This window comes from Mustela putorius, unplaced genomic scaffold (genome assembly GCF_011764305.1).
Source record: "Mustela putorius furo isolate JIRA1106 unplaced genomic scaffold, ASM1176430v1.1 tig00003901_pilon_pilon_pilon, whole genome shotgun sequence".
Lineage (NCBI taxonomy): Eukaryota > Metazoa > Chordata > Mammalia > Carnivora > Mustelidae > Mustela > Mustela putorius.
The window spans coordinates 5,074,997-5,097,098 of record NW_025422049.1 but is presented as its reverse complement, the minus strand read 5'-3'; the positions used below and the strand labels follow the sequence as shown (position 1 = coordinate 5,097,098).

At 37.3% G+C, this 22,102-nt stretch overlaps 1 non-coding gene across 1 annotated transcript; it reads left to right on the top strand.

Moving 5' to 3' along the window:
* The first annotated feature begins 785 nt into the window (after window positions 1–785).
* Window positions 786–889, top strand: LOC123388567. The gene has a single exon (XR_006603043.1). It is a non-coding gene; the product is annotated as a U6 spliceosomal RNA (small nuclear RNA).
* The last annotated feature ends 21,213 nt before the right edge of the window (window positions 890–22,102 follow it).

The following is a 22,102-nucleotide window of genomic DNA, read 5'->3' as shown; positions in this document are numbered from 1 at the left end:
AGATAGAAATATAGAAAATATTTGAGAATTTCAATAACAGTTTTTTATTTTTTATTTTTTAGGTGTTCAATATATATTTATTGAATGACTAAATATAAGAAAATAATAACAAATTATAAGAGGAAGCTCTTTCTAATATTTCCTTGAATTAAAGATTTGTATCTTTAAAGATTTTTTTTTTTATTAGACACAGAGAAATCACAAGTAGACAGAGAGGGGGAAGTAGGCCCTCTGCTGAGCAGAGAGCCAGACGCGGGACCCGATCCCAGGACTCTGAGATCACGACCTGAGCCGAAGGCAGAGGCTTAACCCACTGAGCCACCCAGGTGCCCCAAAGCTTTGTATCTTATAGATAAATCTAAATCTTCTCATAAAACTATAAACTATATGATCAGCCTGAACCAGGCAAATACATACTGTGAAAATACAAGACTATTGCATGCCATGCAGAGCTGATGACTTTTAATAACTCCTGAACAGCAGAAAGCATGGTATTTAAGAAAAACCATAAAAACAAAATCTTTCTCAAGTGTCAGATGAAGCCATAAATGCTTCCAGGCAGATAGGAAAAGCCCTAAATTTTCTTCTGAAGCAGTCTTTTAATATTTTGATTTCTTAGAACTTGGGCCAAGAGAAGACAGTTCCCCAAAATTCTTTACCCCTAGCTCTTAGCAAAGTGTCTAGCATGTCATAGGGGTAAAATAAATATTTACTGAGTGGATAAACAAACCTAGATGCTTTATGCTACAAGATCCTTCAGGAGAATAATAAGAATCATGATAACGGTGCTCACTTCAGCGGCACATATACTAAAATTGGAACAATATAGAGATCAGCATGGCCCCTGCACAAGGATGACATGCAAATTCATGAAGCATTCCATATTTTTTTTCTGGCAGTAGAGGGAGTCTCTTTAAGAAAATAGTTTGAACAGTTTGTTAAAATTTTCCATCGTATTTCATTTCTGTAACAGTTGATATCTGGCTGTCCTTTTTATAATGCAGAGTGAGAACTTTCCCTACCATGCCTGATAAATAGGCAAGTTCCATTGCCAAGAATGTGTTGTCCAAACTGCCTGTTTAGTTTTTAAAGATAGAACTCCACCCTTTGCTTGGTTTTAAGTATGTATGGAATGTTATGATAGGACATAGTAGTAGTGGTAGTCAGACAAATGGAAATGGTGGGGAGACAAAAATATACATGTAAAATAAACTCAGTATTTTAATAAAGAAAAAGAATCATGATAACAGCAAATAGAAACAATTATTGAGAATTTATTATGTGCTAGATACCATGCCAAACACTGGGGACCATTATCTCCCTTAATCATCACTACAATTTTATAAATTCCATGAGAGCATGAATTTTTATTTTTTTATTCACTGGTATGTCCCCAATGCTTAAAACATGAATGACTTAATCAATATTTGTTCAATGAATGAATCTAAAGTGGATATTATTATTAAGGCCTATATGCACATGAGGAATCTGAGGCTTAATAAGGTTAATTAGTTAATTGACTTGCCCAGCTAGTAAATGACAGAGTTGGATTCAAATCCAGATAATGCAAGCAAAAACCTCTCTCAACCATTAGCTATACTGACACTAACTCACACTTTAAAGTCTTGTACAAACCAGTGACTTTCAAAGACCATACACATACAATATATGATGGATATGTTTTGATAGCAACTAGAACTGAAGAGACTTAGACCATGAGGTACTGCTTAGAATAGGTAAAGAAGGGAATTTAAACACACAAAAAAATGGGTCTCTCCCAAACACCTATATGAAAGATCACTGTGAAATTTTAAAAGCATTCTCATCAAAGGATGAAGGCAAGGATAATTTTACCAAGGATATTCTATCACCACTGTTATGTATTACTGTATTGGAGGTCATGGACAAAGCAACAAGATAGGAAAATAAGTAATATCTTTTAGAATTGGAAAGGAAGAAGCAATACAATCATTATTCTTAAACAAAATAATCCATTAAAAATCCACAAAAAGCTAAAAACTATTAAAATCAAGAGAGTTCAGCAAAACTGTTGGATTCAGTATCACATTCTTATTCAGTAATAGCAACCAATTTTAAAAATGCAAAATTAATTTTTAGTTTTTTTAGAAGTAATTCACCATAGATTTCAAAACTCTATGGTATCTGGAAATAAATATAATAAAAGTTATATCAAAGATCTTTATGAAGACAATACATTCTATTGAGGGACATAAGTGAAGACTTGGATAAATGAATGCATCATATTCATGGATGGAAATTATATATAGATGTCAATTCTCCTCAAATTGACTTGCTAATTCATTGCAATTCCAGTCAAAATTCCAACTGGAATTAAGAATAGAGTTAAGAATAGACTAAATGATCTTGTATAAGAAGAAGGAATCTTACACTATCAGATTTTAAGACTTAAAAGGAATAATATATTTTAAATAGGGTATGGGTACAGCAATGTACAAACAGACAACCAGAACAGATTAGAAAGTCAAGAAGCTGTCTCACACATATATAGAAACTTGGCATATAAAAGAGATGGAATTACAATTCAGTGGTGAAAAAAACATATTATTCAAAGAGTTGTGCTGGGATAAATGTTTTTCCAGGTTAAAAATTAGAAAACTACATCTCACATCACACATATTAAACAAATTCAAGTGGTCTAAAAATGTAAATGGAGATGTTAAAAAACTTTTTAGAAACAAATACAACAGACTCTAGGAGACACGGGAAAGGATTTCTTAAATTCAACACTATAGGCACGAACCTTAGAGAGAAACATTGATATTTGATGATATTTGAATATAAAATTTCCATATGAATAATGGATTATTATGGAACCCTAAAAAAGGATGAGATCTTGCCACTTGTGGCAACATGGATGGACCTAGAGGGTATTATGCTAAGTGAAATAAGTCAGACAGAGAAAGGCAAATACCGTATGTTTTCACTTATATGTAATCTAAAAAACAAATGAATAAACAAATAAAAAGCAGAATCAGGCTTAGTAATACAGAAAACAAACTGATGATTGTCAGAAGGAAGGGGATGGGAGGATGAGCAAAATGGGTGAAGGGGAGTGGAAGATACAGGCTTCCAGTTATGGGATGAATAAATCAAGGGAATAAAAGTCACCGCATAGGGAATATAGTCAATGATATTGTAATAGCATTGTATAGGGACAGATGAGAGCTATACTTGTGGTGAGCATAACATAACCTATAGAGAAGCTGAATCACTCTGCTGTACACTTGAAACTAATGTGACTTTATGTGTCAACTATACTTAAAATTTTTTAAAAAAAGTAAAAATTCCATATGAAAAAAGTCACCATTAAAAATCTACAATATAAAAAAAGTTCCAATATGAGCCACAGACTAGGAAAAATATTTGTATTGTAATATATTTATATTATAGTACCTATTGTACTAATATATCAATATCTAGAATATATGAAGAGTTCATTAAAACACTAAGAAAAAGCAACACAATAGAAAAATAGGTGGATCGGTGAAAACTAGCCAAGGCTGGGGTGGGGTGTGGAGGCAAAAGACATGCCATCTCACTCTCAAAAAAGAGGGCCTGCCTTAGAAAGACAAAGTGGAGGAAACCTGGAGACCTACTCAACACAAAGCCTCCTGAAAGAGCTCATAGAAAAAAGACTGAAGACTCCTTCTCGCCTGGGAGCTGGCAGTTCAATGCCTCAACCCGGCTTGAGGTACCAGACCATGAGAACGGAAAATGTTGAGCGAACCCAGAAAAACGTCCACCGATAAACCCTGCCCCAATTCGTGACCCTTGATGAACTCACTTTTTGTCAGGGAAAATCCAGTCACCATCCCTGAGTTCGAAATTCTTGGCAGACATCTTCAATGCTGCCACCACAGCCACTCGCAGCTACGTCTCTGCAGGAGGAAGCAGGCCAGGAACTTTCAGCACTCTGGGGCTGTCCCCACGACACCTGACTCCATGGCACCACTGCACCAGGGCTTGGTAATGAGGACATTTGGCTGGGGTTTCTTGCCAGAAATGAGTTTTTCTTGGAGTTCTAGCTGTTTTCCATAGCTGCAACAGCTGACTGGGGCCCACACTAAGGCAAAGAGGAGACAGAAGAGAAGAGCAGCAATTCTAGGAACAGAAAACTGACCACTTTCGGGAAGGTAGGACATGAGGAGAAGTGAATCTGAAGTGACAGGAAGATAGACCGTGGGTGGAGGGTCCCGCTCCCGGCAAGCGGTAGAGCAGCAGAGCACAAAAACGGAACTTTCAGAAGTCTGCTCCACTGAGGGACAACACTCCAGAGGCTAAATAGAGGTGGAATCCTCGTAGGGACAGTGTCCCTCGTAGGGACAGACCACTGACTGCTTTTCTCTGAGGGTACACTGAAGAGTGGGGCCCTGAGCTCTCAGCTGCTATGGGGCTGGAGATTGGGAGGCCACCATTTTCATTCCTGTCCTCCAGAGCTCTACAGAAAGCATTCAGGGAACAAAAGCTCCCAAGAGCAAACCCGAGCAGATTACTTAGCTGGCCCCTGGCAAGGGCAGGGCCATTCCACCTCTGTGAAAGACATTTGAGAATCACTGCAATAGGCCCCTCCCCCAGAAGATCAGCAAAAACATCCAGCCAAGACCAAGTTTACCGATCTATGAGAACTGCAGAACTCTGGAGCTAGGGGAAAGCAACACATAAAATTCATGGCTTTTTTTGCATGATCCTTTAGTCTTGCAAAGTTAAATTTTTTTAATTTTAGTTTTTTCTTATTCTTTTTTTTAACTTTCCCTTTTCCTCTTTTAACATTTTAAACTATTTTATCTTATCAATACTCTTTTTTTTTAAGAGCTTTTTAAATTTTCATGGTTATACTCATCTTTTATCCCTTCATTTTATTAAACCTTATTTTGTGTACATATAGGTTCTTTTTCTTTAAAATTTTGGGATATAATTTCTTCTAATAGATCAAAATATATCCTAAATCTAGCTCCAGCATGTTTTAGTATTTTACTCTCTCATTCATATATTCTTATCTGGATAAAATGACAAGGCAGAAAAACTCAACACACACACACACACACACACACACAAATAACAAGAGGCAGTATCGATGGCTAGGAACCTAATCAATATGGACATTGGTAATATGTCAGAACTAGAGTTGAGAATGACAATTATCATTCAGACCACAATGCTCTGAAGCTAGAACTCAATCACAAGAGCAAAGTTGGAAAGAACTCAAATACATGGAAGCTAAAGAGCATCCTACTAAAGGATGAATGGGCCAACCAGGAAATTAAAGAAAAATTGAAAAAATTCATGGAGACAAATGAAAATGAAAACACTATTGTTCAAAATCTTTGGGACACAGCAAAGGCAGTCCTGAGAGGAAAGTGTATAGCTATACAAGCCTTTCTCAAGAAACAAGAAAGGTCTCAAGTACACAACCTAACCCTACACCTAAAGGAGTTGGAGAAAGAACAGCAAAGAAAGCCTAAAGCCAGCAGAAGAAGAGAAATCATAAAAATCAGAACAGAAATTAATGAAATAGAAACCAAAAGAACAGTAGAATAAATCAATGAAACTAGGAGCTGTTTTTTTGAAGGAACTAATAAGATTGATAAACCTCTGGCCAGACTTACCAAAAAGAAAAGAGAAAGAACCCAAATAAATAAAATCATGAATGAAAGAGGAGAGATCACAACCAACATCAAAGAAATACAATTACAAGAACATATTGTGAGAAATTATACGCCAGCAAATTTGACAACCTAGAAGAAATGGATGCATTCCTAGAGACATATAAACTACCAAGACTGAACCAGGAAGAAACAGGAAACCTGAACAGACCCATAACCAGTAAGGAGATTGAAGCAGTCATCAAAAATCTCCCAACAAACAAGAGCCCAGGGCCAGACAGCTTCCCAGGGGAATTCTATCAAACATTTAAAGAATAATTAACACCTCCTATCCTGAAACTGTTCCAAAAAATGGAGATGGAAGGAAAATTTCCAAACTCATTTTATGAGGCCAGCATTACCTTGATCCCAAAACCAGACAAAGACACCATCAAAAAGAATTATAGACCAATATCCTTGATGAACACGGATGCAACAATTCTCACCAAAATACTAGCCAATAGGATCCAACAGTACATTAAAAGGATTATTCACCATGACCAAGTGGGATTTATTCCTGGACTGCAAGGTTAGTTCAACATCCGCAAATCAACCAATGTGATACAATACATTAATAAAAGAAAGAACAAGAACCATATGATATGTATGTGCTATGGTGAGTGCTGTGAAATGTGTAAGCCTGATGATTCAGAGACTTGTACCCCTGGGGCTAATAATACACTATATGTTAATAAAATAATTTTAAAAGCAAAAAAAAGAAAGAAAGAAAAATAGATGGAGAAAGAGGAAAACAAACTGGCCAAAAGATACATTTAAAAAGCTTCACTTAAAGTCAGAGAAATACAAAGTAAAACAAGGATAAGATTTGTGGGGGCGCCTGGGTGGCTCAGTGGGTTAAAACTTCTGCCTTCGGCTCAGGTCATGATCTCAGGGTCCTGGGATCGAGTCCCACATCAGGATCTCTGCTCAGCAGGGAGCCTGCTTCCTCCTCTCTCTCTCTCTCTCTCTCTCTGCCTACTTGTGATCTCTGTCTGTCAAATAAATAAATAAAATCTTTAAAAAAAAAAAAGAACTTCTTAAAAAAATAATAAGATTTGTGTTGGAGTATCTGGCTGGCTTAGTTGGAAAAGCATTTGACTCTGGATCTCAGGGTCATCAGTTGAAGCCCAAAATGGGTGCAGAGATCACATAAATAAATAAATAAATAAATAAATAAATAAATAAATAAACCTATCTTTTAAAAAAAAGAATAAGATTGTATCACATCTGTCATGTTGGAAAAAACTTAAATCTGATAATATCAGGTTTGGTGAAGATTTGGGGAAACAGGAACCCTGCCACCTTGGTGGTGGGAATGTAAATTGCTACAACCTTTAAGGAGAAGAATTTGACAATATCAAGTAAAATTGAAGATGTACATCCCTATGAACTCAGTAAGTCTACTTCTACCTACATACCCCAGAGCAACAGTTCTCAAAGTGTGACCCATGGAATGGTGGGGGACCCTGTGACCCTTTTAAGGGGTCCACGCCAACTGTTCTCATAACATCAAGAAGTTATTTTCCTTTTGCATTATGTTGCTATTTGCACTAACAGTGCAAAATCAGTGGTACGTTATGGTAGGCTGAATAATGGTGTGCAAAGATACCCAGGTCCTAATCCCTTGGAACCTGTGAATGTTATATGCCTTAAAGGACTTTGCTGACTTGATGAAGTTAAAGATCTTGAGATGGAGAGACTGCTTTGGATCATCTTCATGGGCCCTAAATGTAATCACAAGTGTCCTTACAAGAAGGAAGCTATCTCATGAGGAGTCTAACTCCATTTTTTGATGTTTAACTAACACCTTTTAAACTTGATACCTTTTCTTCCCCCTTCTGCCCTACATTTAAGCCAGTTGATAAGAAAGGCTGGGCACTCCTTCCTTTGCCAATGGTTAGAGATTCAAGCTACACAAGGCCCTGCCTACATGCAGGAACTCTCACCCTGGCCCCCATTGCCTAACCACAATGAAAAACTCATTTTTTAAAAATTCGGACTAATCTACTTTCTTTGCTCTCTCATTTTCAGACCTGCTTCAGGTTTGCCCTGCTCTCCCCCCTCAATCATGTAAATAATAAAACTTTTCATATCCTTTATGTATGTGTAGCACCATCAGTCTTAACATCCATACAATTGTGTTTCTTTAGGATGGTTACTACTGGTTTGCAAACTGGCCTTCATATAAGGAGGGGAAGGAGAGACCAAAGAAAGAGGTCAGCCACTCCAGATTGGTAAGTGGCAGGTTTACTAAGCAAGGAACTTACATAAAAGATTTGTCTTGGGTGGCCACAAGATGAGTAGATTTGTCCACTAGAATCTGAAAAGCTTAGAGGCTTTAGTAGGATTCTGTCACCTATTCAATCCAGATGTTTTGTTCTCTCAAGACTGTGTCCTTGAAAACAGCTCTCACTGTGGGAACAGTGGGCAGAGTGTATATTCCGAGTCAGGGGAGAGGGTGAGGAGCCTCCGATTGCCCCAGGTCATCTCGGAGGTCAACCAGTGGTCATATCTTCTCCATGACCTCCTCCAACAGTCACAATAGAGACAAGGAGATTTGAACAGAAGGCAACATAATGACTAAAACAAGATGCTATGCTGATGGTTTTGAAAATGGAGGAAGGGTCCATGATCTAAGGAATGAAGGAATCATTTCATGATGCCGAAAACAAATAGCAAACTAAAGAATTCTCCCCTAGAGCCACTGGAGGAAGTTCAACCATACCAACATCTTCATTTCAGCCCCAGTGAAACTGATTGTGAAGACTTCTGACCCCCAGAATTTCAGGAGAATAATGTGTGTTGTTTTAAATTGCCGAATCTATAGGAATTTGTTAAAGCAGCCCTAAGAAAGTGGGGAATAGCACAGAATGGTACTAGTGGTCACTGTCTTCATCACCACCATAACAGTGTTATTAAAAAAGAAAAAGCCAGTTGTACTTAAGAATGTCTTTGATGAAGCAGTACACAGTTTAATATTTTGTATGACAAAATGGGAAGTATGTATAAAGCACTCTACTCCATCCTGAGTTATAATAATTGCCTCAAAGACAAACACTTGTGCAATTTTAAAGCAACTTTTTTTCTCACAAAACACCATTTTTACTTGGAAGAATTAACAGAGAAACTTTGGTTATTCAGACTTGGGTTCATGGCAGCCATTTTCTCTAAAATTAACAAAGTGAGGCTGTCACTTCAAGGAAAACAACTGACTGCATTTTTTTCCAATTATAAAATTCAAGTTTTGAAATAAAAATTAGAGTTTTATATATGTTTATAAAAAATAAAAAATTTAAAAAAAAATTAGAGTTTTAGAAAACTTGCATCTGCCACCATGAGCTTGACAGATTTTCAAAACATAATTTCTTGATTAGATCAATGGCTATAGTAACAAAAGTGATGTTGTTATATTGTATCAGGAAATATGTCAATATTTGGAAGATCTGCATAACTCAGTGAAGCAATATTTTTCAAACGATCAATGCATGATGTTACAAAATCCATTCAAAGTGAGGATATAGTAATGGATTTTTCATGTACAAAAACACAAAGAGTTCACTGATATCGTTTCAGATTCCACATTGGAACTAACTTCTAAGAAACTTCCACTTGTCAAATTTTGGTGTATTATCAAGGAATATTCACAACAGTCATGCCCAATAATGACCAAATGATTGGTGTTTGTCATATCCAGTGTAGAATCTACAATACTGGAGTAGCATTTGGCATCTGGTTTACTAACTTAATTTCCCCCTTCATTTTCTCATTGATTTCACTAAGTCTTGTAAACTAGTTTTTTTGTCTCTTTGTTTTTTAAAGATTTTGTCAGAGAGAGAGAGAGAGAAAGCACACAAGCAGGGAGAGCAGCAGGCAGAGGGAGAAGCAGGATCCCACTGAGCAAGAAGTCCAATGTGGGACTCAAACCCAGGACCCTGGGATCATGACCAAAGCCAAAGGCAGGTGCTTAACTGACTGAGTCACCCAGGTGTCCTAAGTCTTGTAAAATAGCTTGAATAAATAAGTCACATTTTAATTTTTTTAAAGGTTTATTTACTTTCGAGAGAGAGAGGTGTGGAGGGACAGAGGGAGAGGGAGAGAGAATCCCAAACAGACTCTGGGCTGAAGGCAGAGCTGATATGAGGCTTGATTTCATGACACTGAGATCACAACCTGAGCTGAAAGCAAGAGTTGAACATTAACCAACTGAGTCACCCATGCACCCAGTCACATTTTAATTTTTATATTTTTCCAAGTACTTATGCAATAATTGATCCAATTTATCAATTTGTTTAAACATTCCCCTGAAATATGATTTTTGAAGAATGCCACTTTTTTTTGTAACCTCTGAAGAGAACACCTCTTTCAGTTAAAAATTTAATAGCTGCAACTACACTGAATGTCTTCACTTTCATGTTTTTCAAGACTTTGGTTTAGAGCATTTTCATTTGGCTTTTGGGTGTTCCAAGTAAACCGTAGCTGGCTGGTGCTCTGTTGAGTCTTCATGAATTAATATATCCATCCAGTCTGTTTTGTTGAAAAGAGTTTATAAGCAAAACAATAATCTTTAGTTTTGGGATAGGCTAATGAGGATCTCATAACAGCTTAATTTAAACATTTATAAGATTCATTTTATATTATGCACAATTCTGTGTAAATACTATGGGATAATGACTTGGGGAAAATATGTCCTTCATTAAAAAATGTTGAAGGGAATTATTCTTTATCATAAAGAGCAAAAAGAAAGTTCACAGTTCTCACTGAAGTTGGTGAAACCCAACCATATATGCTCTGTTGACTCTACAAACTGTGTTTTACGTTATTGTTACCTTCATCTTCCACTTTTTAAGTTCCTCTTGAGGTGTGTCTGATGCTTACAATATTCTTTTTTTTACCTCTGTTATCATCTTCATTGTCAATATTTTCTTGACTATAGTGGCTCTTTTCCTTAAATCTACAATTTTTTTTATTTCTAGAGTGTTTAGTTTGTATTGTGATATAAGAGCTTTTAACATGTTGAAGCTTCTGCCAATCTTCCTTATTTCAGTTTCTGTTCTTGGCCTCCACTACAATACTTTTCTTCCTGTCATATTCAAATTTGGGTTAGTCAACATTTCTGAATAAAAACGAGGTATATATCAGATACATATTGTCCATTATATATAACGTTACTCTTATGCTCCATACACTGACATACTGGACACTATGTGTAGGCATGCAGCCACTGAAGCATTTGTTTCTTCAAGCTATTTTGTTGTATTAGTGGCGATTTTACATGCCATTCCACACAAAACTGCCAGAGTTTGTTTGGAAAGCATGGATCATATATAAGAATATAGTCCAACCTCACACCAGTCAGAATGGCTAAAATTAACAAGTCAGGAAATGACAGATGCTGGCAAGGATGCGGAGAAAGGGGAACCCTCCTACACTGTTGGTGGGAATGCAAGCTGGTGCAACCACTCTGGAAAACAGCATGGAGGTTCCTCAAAATGTTGAAAATAGAACTGCCCTATGACCCAGCAATTGCACTACTGGGTATTTACCCTAAAGATACAAACATAGTGATCCAAAGGAGCACATGCACCCGAATGTTTATAGCAGCAATGTCCACAATAGCCAAACTATGGAAAGAACCTAGATGTCCATCAACAGTTGAATGGATAAAGAAGATGTGGTATATACTATGGAATACAGTGGAATACAATGGAATCCTATGCAGCCATCCAAAGAAATGAAATCTTGGCATTTGCGACAACGTGGATGGAACTAGAGGGTATCAAGCTTAGCGAAATAAGTCAATCAGAGAAAGACAACTATCATATGATCTCCCTGATATGAGTAAGTGGAGATGCAACATGGGGGCTTAAGGGGGTAGGAGAAGAATAAATGAAACAAGATGGGATTGGGAGGGAGACAAACCATAAGTGACAATCTCACAAAACAAACTGAGGGTTGCTGGGGGGAGGGGGTTTGGGAGAGGGGGGTGGGATTATGGACATTGGGGAGGGTATGTGCTATGGTGAGTGCTGTGAAGTATGTAAACCTGGCGATTCACAGACCTGTACTCCTGGGGATAAAAATACATTATATGTTTATAAAAAATTAAAAATTAAAAAATAATAAAACAACAGAAAAAATAGGAAACTTAAAAAAAAAGAATATAGTCCAATATGTTGGGATGTATAAAACATAAGACTTCATACACATACTCTTTGCTTATAGTACTGCTATAGGTTTGGGCTTACAAACACAGAAATTCTGATAAATTCTTTTTAATTAGACTTCCATCAAAAAGAAATAAAAATGTTTATGGTATATTTATAATCATTTATGCTGCATTACTGATTTTATTCCTATCAGGCTAGAACTTATGTCTTGATTAGGGCTCAGTCTGACAACTCTGAGATCATGACCCAAGCTGAAATCAAAAGTTGGACACCTAACTGACTGACCAGGAACCCTTAACTTAATTTTTAAAGATCAGTTTAGATTTATAAAAATCTAGTTTTAACTTAACAAAATCTAGTTTTTAATTTCAGTAGTACACAAAAACTTTACTCATATAATTTCTTATCCACCCCAATCCTTTTTGCTAATATAGTCATATAAATTACATTTTTATATGGTTATATGCCTATCAACATAAAGCATATGCTGGTATGCTTGATGGGGTCCCACAGGTCTCTGAGGTTACTTTTTTTTTTTTTGACAGATCACAAGTAGGCAGAGAGGCAGGCAGAGAGAGAGAGGAGGAGGAGGCAGGTTCCCTGCTGAGCAGAAAGCCCGATGCGGGACTCGATTCCAGGACCCTGAGATCATGACCGGAGCCGAAGGCAGAGGCTTTCACCATTGAGCCAACCAGGCACCCCGAGGTTACCTTTTTCTAATTTCACCTTTTTTTTCCTGCTCCCCAGACTGAATAATCTCAGTTGACCTACATTTGAGTTTGCTGCTTCTTTATTCTGCCAATTAAAATCTTCAGTTGTACCCCATTTGGGAATTTTTCATTCAGTTATTGTACTTTTCAACTAAAGAATTTCTACTTGGCTCTTTTTTATAATTTTTTACTGTATTTAGTAGGATTTTGTTCTCACATTTTCCTTTAGTTCTTTAGACATGGTTTCCTTCAGTTCTTTGAACATATTTTTAATAGCTAATTTAAAGTCTTTATTAAGTCTAGTGACTGGGCTTCTTCGAGGGCAGTTTGTATTGATTCCTTTTTTCCCTTCAGTATGAGCCACACTTTTCTGTTTCTTTGCTTGTCTCATAACTTTTTAATGAAAACTCGACATGTTAAATAACACAGTGTGTCAACTCTGAAAATCAGTTTTTTCCTTCTTCCCATGGTTTTGTGTTTTTGTTGTTGCTGCCGCTGTTTGGTGACTTTACTGAAATAATTCCTCAAAGTTTGTATTTCTTGGCAAGTGTGGTCCCTGCTTGGTTAGATTAGAGATCAGTTAAGTCTTGAACAGAAACTTCCTCAAATGCCATGAAGCAGTAAGTCTCTGAGCCTTTTCCAAGACACTGTGTGTGTGCGTGGGTGTGTATTTGGGAAGTGCCTTCAACCTTCTGTCAAGCAGTTTGCAACTCAGCCTTAGCCTTGCATGCACACTACCCCAAACATGCATGTGATCTCTGAGATTCTCAGGAATATGTCGGAGCTTTTCAAATTCTCTATGGATATCTCACTCCTCAGTTTTTCTATTTTTTTGGACAGCTTCCAATTAGTTCCTTATTTACAGCTCTCTTGTTAAAAGGTATCACCACCTCAGACAACTATGACTTTACACAATTGCCATTGAGTGCTTTTAAGAAGTAATCTGGGGGGACGCCTGGGTGGCTCAGTCCGTTAAGCGGCTACCTTCGGCTTGGGTCATAGTCCCGGGGTCCTCGGATCAAGTCCCGCGTCAGGCTCCCCCCTCGGCAGGGAGCCTGCTTCTCCCTCTGCCTGCTGCTCTCCCTGCTTGTGCTCATTCACACTTTCTCTCTCTCTCTGAAAAATGAATAAATAAAATCTTAAAAAAAGGAAGAAGAAGAAGAAGAAGAAACCTGGAGACAGAGCTCTTCATACATCGCAACCAGAGTCAGGTCAAATGAATTAAAGCCCTGGGAAAGGATCTCTTCAGAAAGATTCCAGACAGGTCAAATAGTGACAATTTTCTGGAGATAGAACTTTGCAGGAAACTCCTAACCCCTCCAGCAGCTTCTGGACTTGTTGGTTTTTATAGTTACCATAGTTTCAATAACTGTTGGCTTTCATGAGTATCACAGAAATGGACAGAAAAGAATGGCATTAGGGCAAGTTAAAATGGCACAAAGCTCACTGTTCTTACGGGGTTCAGACGTTTTTCTTGAATAAATAGTCCTCAGATCACTGCAAGGTTAATTTCCAGAGTTCCAAAAAAGTTAATTTTGACAATTTTTGCTAGTGCTTTTATTTCTATGATGATGCAAATTTCAGAAGTCCTTCATCCACCATTCAGGAAATGCTTTTTTCCTTTTGCTTGTTTTTGTTTGTTTGTTTGTTTGTTTGTTTTTAGCCACCATAAGGACTTATATTGGATTTAAAATTAGATTTTAAAAGGATAATAAATGTTTATGCTTATAAAAAGAAAGGCAGGACTTGAATTTTAAAAAACATTTAACAAACATGAATTTTGATAAGCTTGGCATGGAGGGTTTCCAGATGTTTTTAGAACCTGTGGTGGCTCTTAAAGAGTGAATTATTTTCTCTCATTTGATGACTATGGTGACTTCTCAGGAAATACAGTGTCAAACAATTTTAACATCAAGTTTGAATCCTTAGGCTTTCCTTCAATGAAGCAATTTTGGGGATGTCCTGCCATCCGAAACCAAAATCAAAGTATGGTTTTTCCTTCATTGCTGGTTGCCTGTAGCCTTTGTCTTAAGCAATTCGGGCAGAAGCCCACATCTCGTATTCAGCTTCTTTGATTGAAACTTGACAATTCTTCCTATCCTTTGTCAATAAGCTACTTTTTATATAAACTTATAACCTGGATTTTAATTGCTAAGGGTTTCATGTTTTGTTTGTAAGGCAAGAATTCCTAACTCTCTTCAAGCTAGCTTCTCAAGCATTATTAATCTTTCCTAAACTTAAAAAGACTTCTTATAGGGGCGCCTGGGTGGCTCAGTGGGTTAAAGCCTCTGCCTTCAGCTCAGGTCATGATCCCAGGGTCCTGGGATCGAGCCCCGCATCGGGCTCTCTGCTCAGCAGGGAACCTGCTTCCTTCTCTCTCTGCCTGCCTTTCTGCCTAGTTGTGATTTCTCTCTGTCAAATAAATAAAATATTTTTTAAAAAAAGACTTCTTGTAAAACTATCCTTCTGATTTTTTGTTATTTTTCCTAACAGCAAGATAATAAAAAAGTAGCATCATTAAGTGCTTACTATAGTCCAGTCATTGCGCTAGGCTCTTTATTTTGGTTGCTGAATCTGATGATAGTAGTCATACAATTTGCTGTTCAATTCAGGACACGTTGGTTCTTCTTTTTTTAAGATTTTATTTATTTGACAGAGAGAGAGAGAACAGCAGACTACCTGCTAATCAGGAGGTCCAATGCAGAGCTCAGTCCCAGGACCCTGAGATCATGACCCAAGCCAAAGGCAGCTGCTTAACTGACTGAGCCACCCAGTGCCCCCAAATCAGGACCCTTTGAAGAGAAAGGGGGCACTATTAATAATTATGCCTCAATAAAAGACAAAATTAGGACTATCCCAGGCAAGCTGGGATATAGAATCATCCTACCTATGAGACAGGTACTATTACCCTTCTCATTTTACAGATAAGAAAACTGAAGCTCAGAAATGTAAAATAACTTCTAAAATAACACAGCAAGTTAAGTAACAGAAAGGTGTTTAAAGCCCATGTCTGTTTGTTCCCAAAGTTTGTACTCTTTTTATACCAGATGCTGCAAAGGTGCACTCATTGCATTCATTCAAGAGAATGGATTCAGTTGCTAAATATATACAACCATTGATGCTTCAAAGTAGGTTCCCAGTATCCCCAAGAAAATGTGCTGGAAAAAATACATGTTGACAACTTCCTGTGGTTGCCCTACTGTATTGTCTTTGATTCCTAGGACACTAGGTTCCCAGTGGCAGAAATCCATTCTCTCCCAAGAGGCTTTTGAGAGTGATAACAAGTATAAACTAGCCTGGAATGCAGTTGCTACTCAGTACTCAATGTTTCTGGAGAGGTGAGCTATCTTCTAACAATATCACCTACGTGGTCTTTGCTATCTTGAAAAGACGTTCATCTTGGTAAACTTGCTCCAACATGCACTTAATTTCTTGGACGTTTTGAGCTTTTAAATTCTATAATAGGTATCAATCTAAAATTGATTTCATCCTAGGGTGACTAGTTGGCTCAGTCAGGTAAGAGGCTGCCTTCAGCTCAGGTCATGATCCCAGGGTTCCGGGATCAAGCCCTGTGGCCGCAGGGCTCCCTGATCTGCAGTGAGTCTGCTTCTCCCTCTGCCTCTCACCCCACCCAACCCCCAGCTTGTGCTGTTCTCTCTTTGCCAAATAAATAAAATCTTAAAAAAAAAGAAAACTGACTTCATCCTTTCAGTACATCTGCCTGCAAATGAGGACAACAGCAATAATATAAAGCATCTTGTCAGGTACTTTCTCTGTGTCTGCAATATTATGTGCAAAAATGAAGATTATCCAGTGGTAAGTGATGGGTATTACTGGGACAGTTCTTGTATTTTAAACAGCACATACTTCCTCTGCCAGCCTTTGTTTTTACCAAGTTGAAACTGGAAGTACAGTGTAAGTTACCTCCTCAGTTTGCGCAAGATTGAAAAGTCTGCAGTGACCTGAAGTAATATGTAATGATTGCAAAATGCATATTCTTTTGCTCTAGGCAAGTACAACATTTTCAATCTTGATTATGTCAAGACAGAACAAAAGTCTCGATGCAGATGCTACCAGGAAGCAGGCCAGCTACCAGCAAACTTATCAACATGATTCACAGCAGCCATTTTAGCATACAGTCTATTCGCAATTTAGGCTGGGGCCTTCATTTGATTGTTTCTCAAGAGCAATTGAAAATGCATGGTCAGACCCAGCTGTTGACCAACTTCCTGGAACTCCATAAGAGAATCCTGTCATTGGGGCGCCTGGGTGGCTCAGTGGTTTAAAGCCTCTGCCTTCAGCTCAGGACATGATCCCAGGGTCCTGGGATAGAGCCCCGCATCGGGCTCTCTGCTCAGTGGGGAACCTGCCTCCTCCTCTCTCTCTGCCTGCCTCTCTCACTACTTGTGATCTCTCTGTCCTGCCAAATAAATAAATAAATAAAATCTTTTTTAAAAAGAGAGAGAGAGAGAATCCTGTCATTATTAATATTATAGCAGGCAGAGGCCAAGGCAAAATGAACAACAGAATCTTATTCTTAAATTTGAGGTAACTTAGCCCAACCTATTTTCTCTAGCTGCATTTAGCATATAAATGCCAGTATTTAAAAAGGTCAAATCAAACAGAAAATTCCCCCTTTTACCCCTAATGATTCCAAACAGTCACAACACCCCTCTAATAGCTTTCAAAAATGGTTCTGAATAAAGGGTACCAAGAATCCCTCCATCTACACCCTCCACTGGGTCTATCAGTTGGCCTAGGACTATTGTAATTATAGTTCAAATAACTTTGATCTTCTTAGATATGAAAGAGAAATAGTGTGAGAAAACACGGCTTTGGAATCAGTGGTTCTTCAAACCTCATTCTCTGTGGAGTGGAAGCTTCCTGAATAAATGCTTAGAAATCAAAATTTTAAAACACACCAACAAAAGTATAAACATTAAATGCCTACCAAAGAAATGCTTTGTGAAGCTGGGAGCCTCACCTTCTTTCTAGACTATGTGCACTCATCTCGCTTAAGGTACACTATGGGGATAAAAATATATGTTTATTAAAAAAAAAAAATCTGTAAAAAAAAAAAAAAAAAGGTACACTATCAGGATCCAACCCCACATGCTAGGACAGGAAAAGATGACAACCCAGGGTCCAGAGGGATCCACTGACCTCAGAATAAAGGAAAATAAACTCCTCCAGGGTCTTGCAGCTTCCAATTATCCCCTCTCTCATCTGGAGAGAAAATTTGGATTTGTAAGTAATAATTGTCTGCCATTTAGAAGCTCATGAGACCTACCTTTTTTTTAAAAGAGTTTAAAAAACCTTGTCTGGTTTTCAACCAGAAGTTATGATGGCAACCACATTTCCAGGGTGAAAACGTGCCAGATATGATTAGATACCTGTCTTTCAGTTTGAGACTAAAAGTCTGAATATATCATCCTGGCTGTGGTAAAACTGTATCTGAAAGTCTATAAAAGTTTCAAAAAGTTGAAGTCATGGCCTAACAGGGATTTTGTCAGTGTATCTTCTATTTAAATAATTCCATGGATTGGAGATGATAAATCAAATACAGAGAAACTAGTGGTCCAGAGCAGTGTGTCATATGGCTGAAGAATGGTGACTATCCCATAAAAAAATTATTTAAGGATGGGCATTTTAATTTCTTTTTTCCTACAGTGAATTTCACATATGTATCTGTCTCTATATTTCCTTCTGTTCCCTGACTAAAGACAATTGTGTGTGTTTAAGAGAAAAATCTTCACTCCCTCCTCACAGAAATTAGCCATGTACAATAATTTATCTGTAATTGTAATGCCCTGTGTTTGGCTTTTGGGAGGAGCATTCTCAGAAACTGATACAGAAATCTGTCATTTGTGCACACTATATAAATATCTAAACCAGGCGCCTGGGTGGCTCAGTGGGTTAAGCCTGTGCCTTCAGCGTAGGTCATGACTTCAGGGTCCTGGGATCGAGCCCCGCATCGGGCTCTCTGCTCACCAGGGAGCCTGCTTCCAGCTCTCTCTCTCTGCCTGCCTCTCTGCCTATGTGTGATCACTCACTCTCTGTCAAATTAATAAATAAAATCTTTAAAAATAAATATCTAAGCCAAAAAGACTTATCAAGGTTAAAGAAATAGACTTGTAACAGGCTTTGCATAGCTTAGAGAGCTGAGTTTTCAGCTGACTTGTATAACAATATGAATGAGTCTGTGTAAGTATTTAAAATAATAAATTATACATGGAATGAGAAAACAAGAAATGGAATGTGTCTATCTGCTTTTAGCCTTTTCACTTTAGGACCTCTAATTATTTCAGAAGTCTGAAGTATTCTTGAGTGCATTCATTTTCCTTTTCTCTCCCTTGTGAGAAGTGAGCAAATCCTATAGACATACACGAATAAGCAAAGTCAAAATGTAATTTTAAAAAAATGTTATGTGTGCTGACATTGAACAGACAGCTCAACTCACATATTAACTGGATAAGTCCTAGAGAAAACAGCACACAACAAAATAGAGGGGGAAAAAAACTTCAACCATAAACTCCATGTGCAAAGTCTACTTTGTCCAAGAGTGTGATATGATTCTTCCACTAGATGAATGTGAAGTATTCTCTAAAGAAATAAATTTAAACACTTCCTCCTACCTCCAGAGAGAGGTAATAAATATGATTATAAAGTCTTAAAATTAAAAGACATTCTGCTCTGTTTAGCTTATTAAGACTAACAAGTGTTGATACAAACCTAGAATAAAAGAACTCGGGAACTCTCACAGAGGGAAGAAATTAGATTGTTGCTTTAAGTGTACTGACCCTTTAAGAAAACCTCTTCACACAGAGAAACTGCCAATTCAGAAACTGAGAAGTTGAGACAATGAAATGGCTGGAAAAAGAAAGAAAAGAAACAAAAAAAGAAGGAAAGGGAAGGGAAGGGAAGGGAAGGGAAGGGAAGGGAAGGGAAGGGGGAGGGGCAAAAAGGGGGAAGGGGTAGGGAAGGGGAGGGAGAGGAGAGGGGAAGGGGAGGGGAAGGGGAGGGAGAGGAGAGGGGAAGGGGAGGGGAAGGGGAGGGGAAGGGGAGGGGGGAGGAACCTCTTCACATACAGAAACTGCCAATTCAGAAATTGACAAGCTGAAACAGTCAAATAGTTGGATAAGATAAGAAAAGAAAAAAGAAAAGGTAAGGAAAGGAAAGGAAGAAAGGAAGCGAGAAAGAAAGAAGAGGAAAAACATATCAAGCTAGCACCTAGTAATCACAAAAAAGCACTACTGAAAATTTCCGTGAAGCATTTTTAATATTTTAATGAAAAATTAACATACATTTCCAAGTTCATCTAATATTCTCTCTCAAAATGAACCCTCCCACAAATCAGTGATTTAATAAATTCAGTTTTTAAAAAGTTAAATGCCTTCTCCCTGATTTTATTACATTGAAGAATATAATGCAAGTGCAATATTGCATTATATAAATGCAACAATTTTTAAAGAAATTAAAATAGAGAGAGCCAGAAAAAGTGAAAATACTTGGTCACCATAAAAGTTCATTAATTGACTCACTAATATATAAATGTATTTGTTCTTCATAAAATTTAGATTACAAGGGAAAATACAGGCAATTAAAAGTCTTACAATATGCTTGTAAGATTGACTTCTAAATTAAGGTTATTGTGATTGTGTATCATTGTTTAGTGCATGCATTTGGGTATGTACATATTGAAGTCTATTAAAACGATTTGACTAAGTTTAAAAACAGAAGATATGTATACGATTTGACTAAGTTTAAAAACAGAAGATATGTATAATAGAGGACTGGTAACTCAGAAGAAGTGGTTTTTGAGTATATGGTTTGCTCTCAACCATGATGGTATAAAATGTTACTTACTTTCCACATGTTCTACCCAGATGGCAAAAGTTTTTCTCACCCCACCCAAATACAATAACTCAAAAGAATTTGTTAGTGTTCTTGTTTTTGTGCTGATTTTGCATACTTTAAAACTATAAATGATTGTATTAAATAAATAGAGTAAGGGCTTCCAGTTATAAAGTAGCTGAAATTACTATTTTTTCTTTCAGTTATTACAAAGTATTTTTTCCTGATTAATAAAACAGACAAGGCTATGGCCATTTCCTTTTTGGGTTATCTGTATTAACTGGAAACTCTTGTTGATGTTGCCCTTCTCTGAGACAAGCCACAAATTCAGAGATCCAAGGAATTAAAATTATGAAGGTTTTTTTTTTTAATACCTAAATTATTGTTGTCACTTTCAAATGGCCACTAGGTAGCACCAAAGGCCTGCTCCTCCACTTTATAACCTATTGCAAAATACAACAAAGAAGATGCTAGAAATAATTAGGTGTGTTTGAGATCCTTTAAACTTCTCAGCCACTATTTTTTCCAAATATTTTTATTCCCTTCTTCCTCATCCCTTTATGGGATATCAGTTACACATACATTGAACTGTTGTCTACTCATTTTTCTTCAGTCTTCTGTCTCTGTTCTTCAAATTTATATATGTATGAAATATATATATGAAATCAAGTCCACTAATTCTTCTGCCATCTCCAATGTGTTGTTGAGCCCCTCTAGTAAATTTCTGTTATTGTATTTTTCAGCTCTAAAATATCTATTTGTTTTTTTGTGGTAGATTCAATATCCCTATGGTCATGTTCTCATTCATTGATAACACATTTTCCTTTAATTCTTTGAAAAATTTCCTTTAATTCTTTGAATGTTCCAGTAGATTCATAATAGATAAGTCTTTGTTGGCTAAGTCTGATATTTGGACCCACTTAGAATTAAGTGGACTGCCTTTTCCCCTAGGCTTGAGTCTTACTTTTCTGTTTCTGTCAATGTCTGGTATTTTTGGTTGAAAATTAGACATTACAGAAAATATGTTGCAGTGACTCTGGATTCTGATGTATTCTCATAATTCCTGGATTTTTATTCTAGTAGACAGTTAATGTACCTGAATTCAAGCTGCAAATTCTGTATTCTTTTTGGTATGCAGCAAATGAAATATTTGCTTTGTTCTTATAGCTATCCACTTCAATTTTTAGCCTGACTTCCTGTGGAGTCTCCCATGGGCCTGTGTAATTTGACAGGTAGCCAAGAATTTGGACAGTGATGAGGCTCAGTCTTTCTGTGGCTTCCTTGCCTCTAAGGTTTTACACCTAATTACCAGCTGTCCTGCTAGCCTTATACTCTATTAGGACGGCAAGTCCATAGGCTTCAGTTTTCTGCTCTCCATCTAAGCATAGATGGGAATGCATCCAGTTAAAAAAAGGAGGGGGAGGCACATCTAGATATATACTCCAAAGAACTGAAGACAGGTACCCAAATAATTACATGTGCTTACATGTTCATAGCAACACTATTTACAATAGCGAAGAGATTGAAACAGCCCAATGTCCATCAATGGATGAATGGATAAACAAATTGTGGTATATTCAGACAGTGGGCTATTATTTGGTCACAACAAAGGAATGAAGTACTGATCTCTGCCACAACTTGGATGATTGTAAGTGCAACATTATGCTAAGTGAAAGAAGCCCCACAA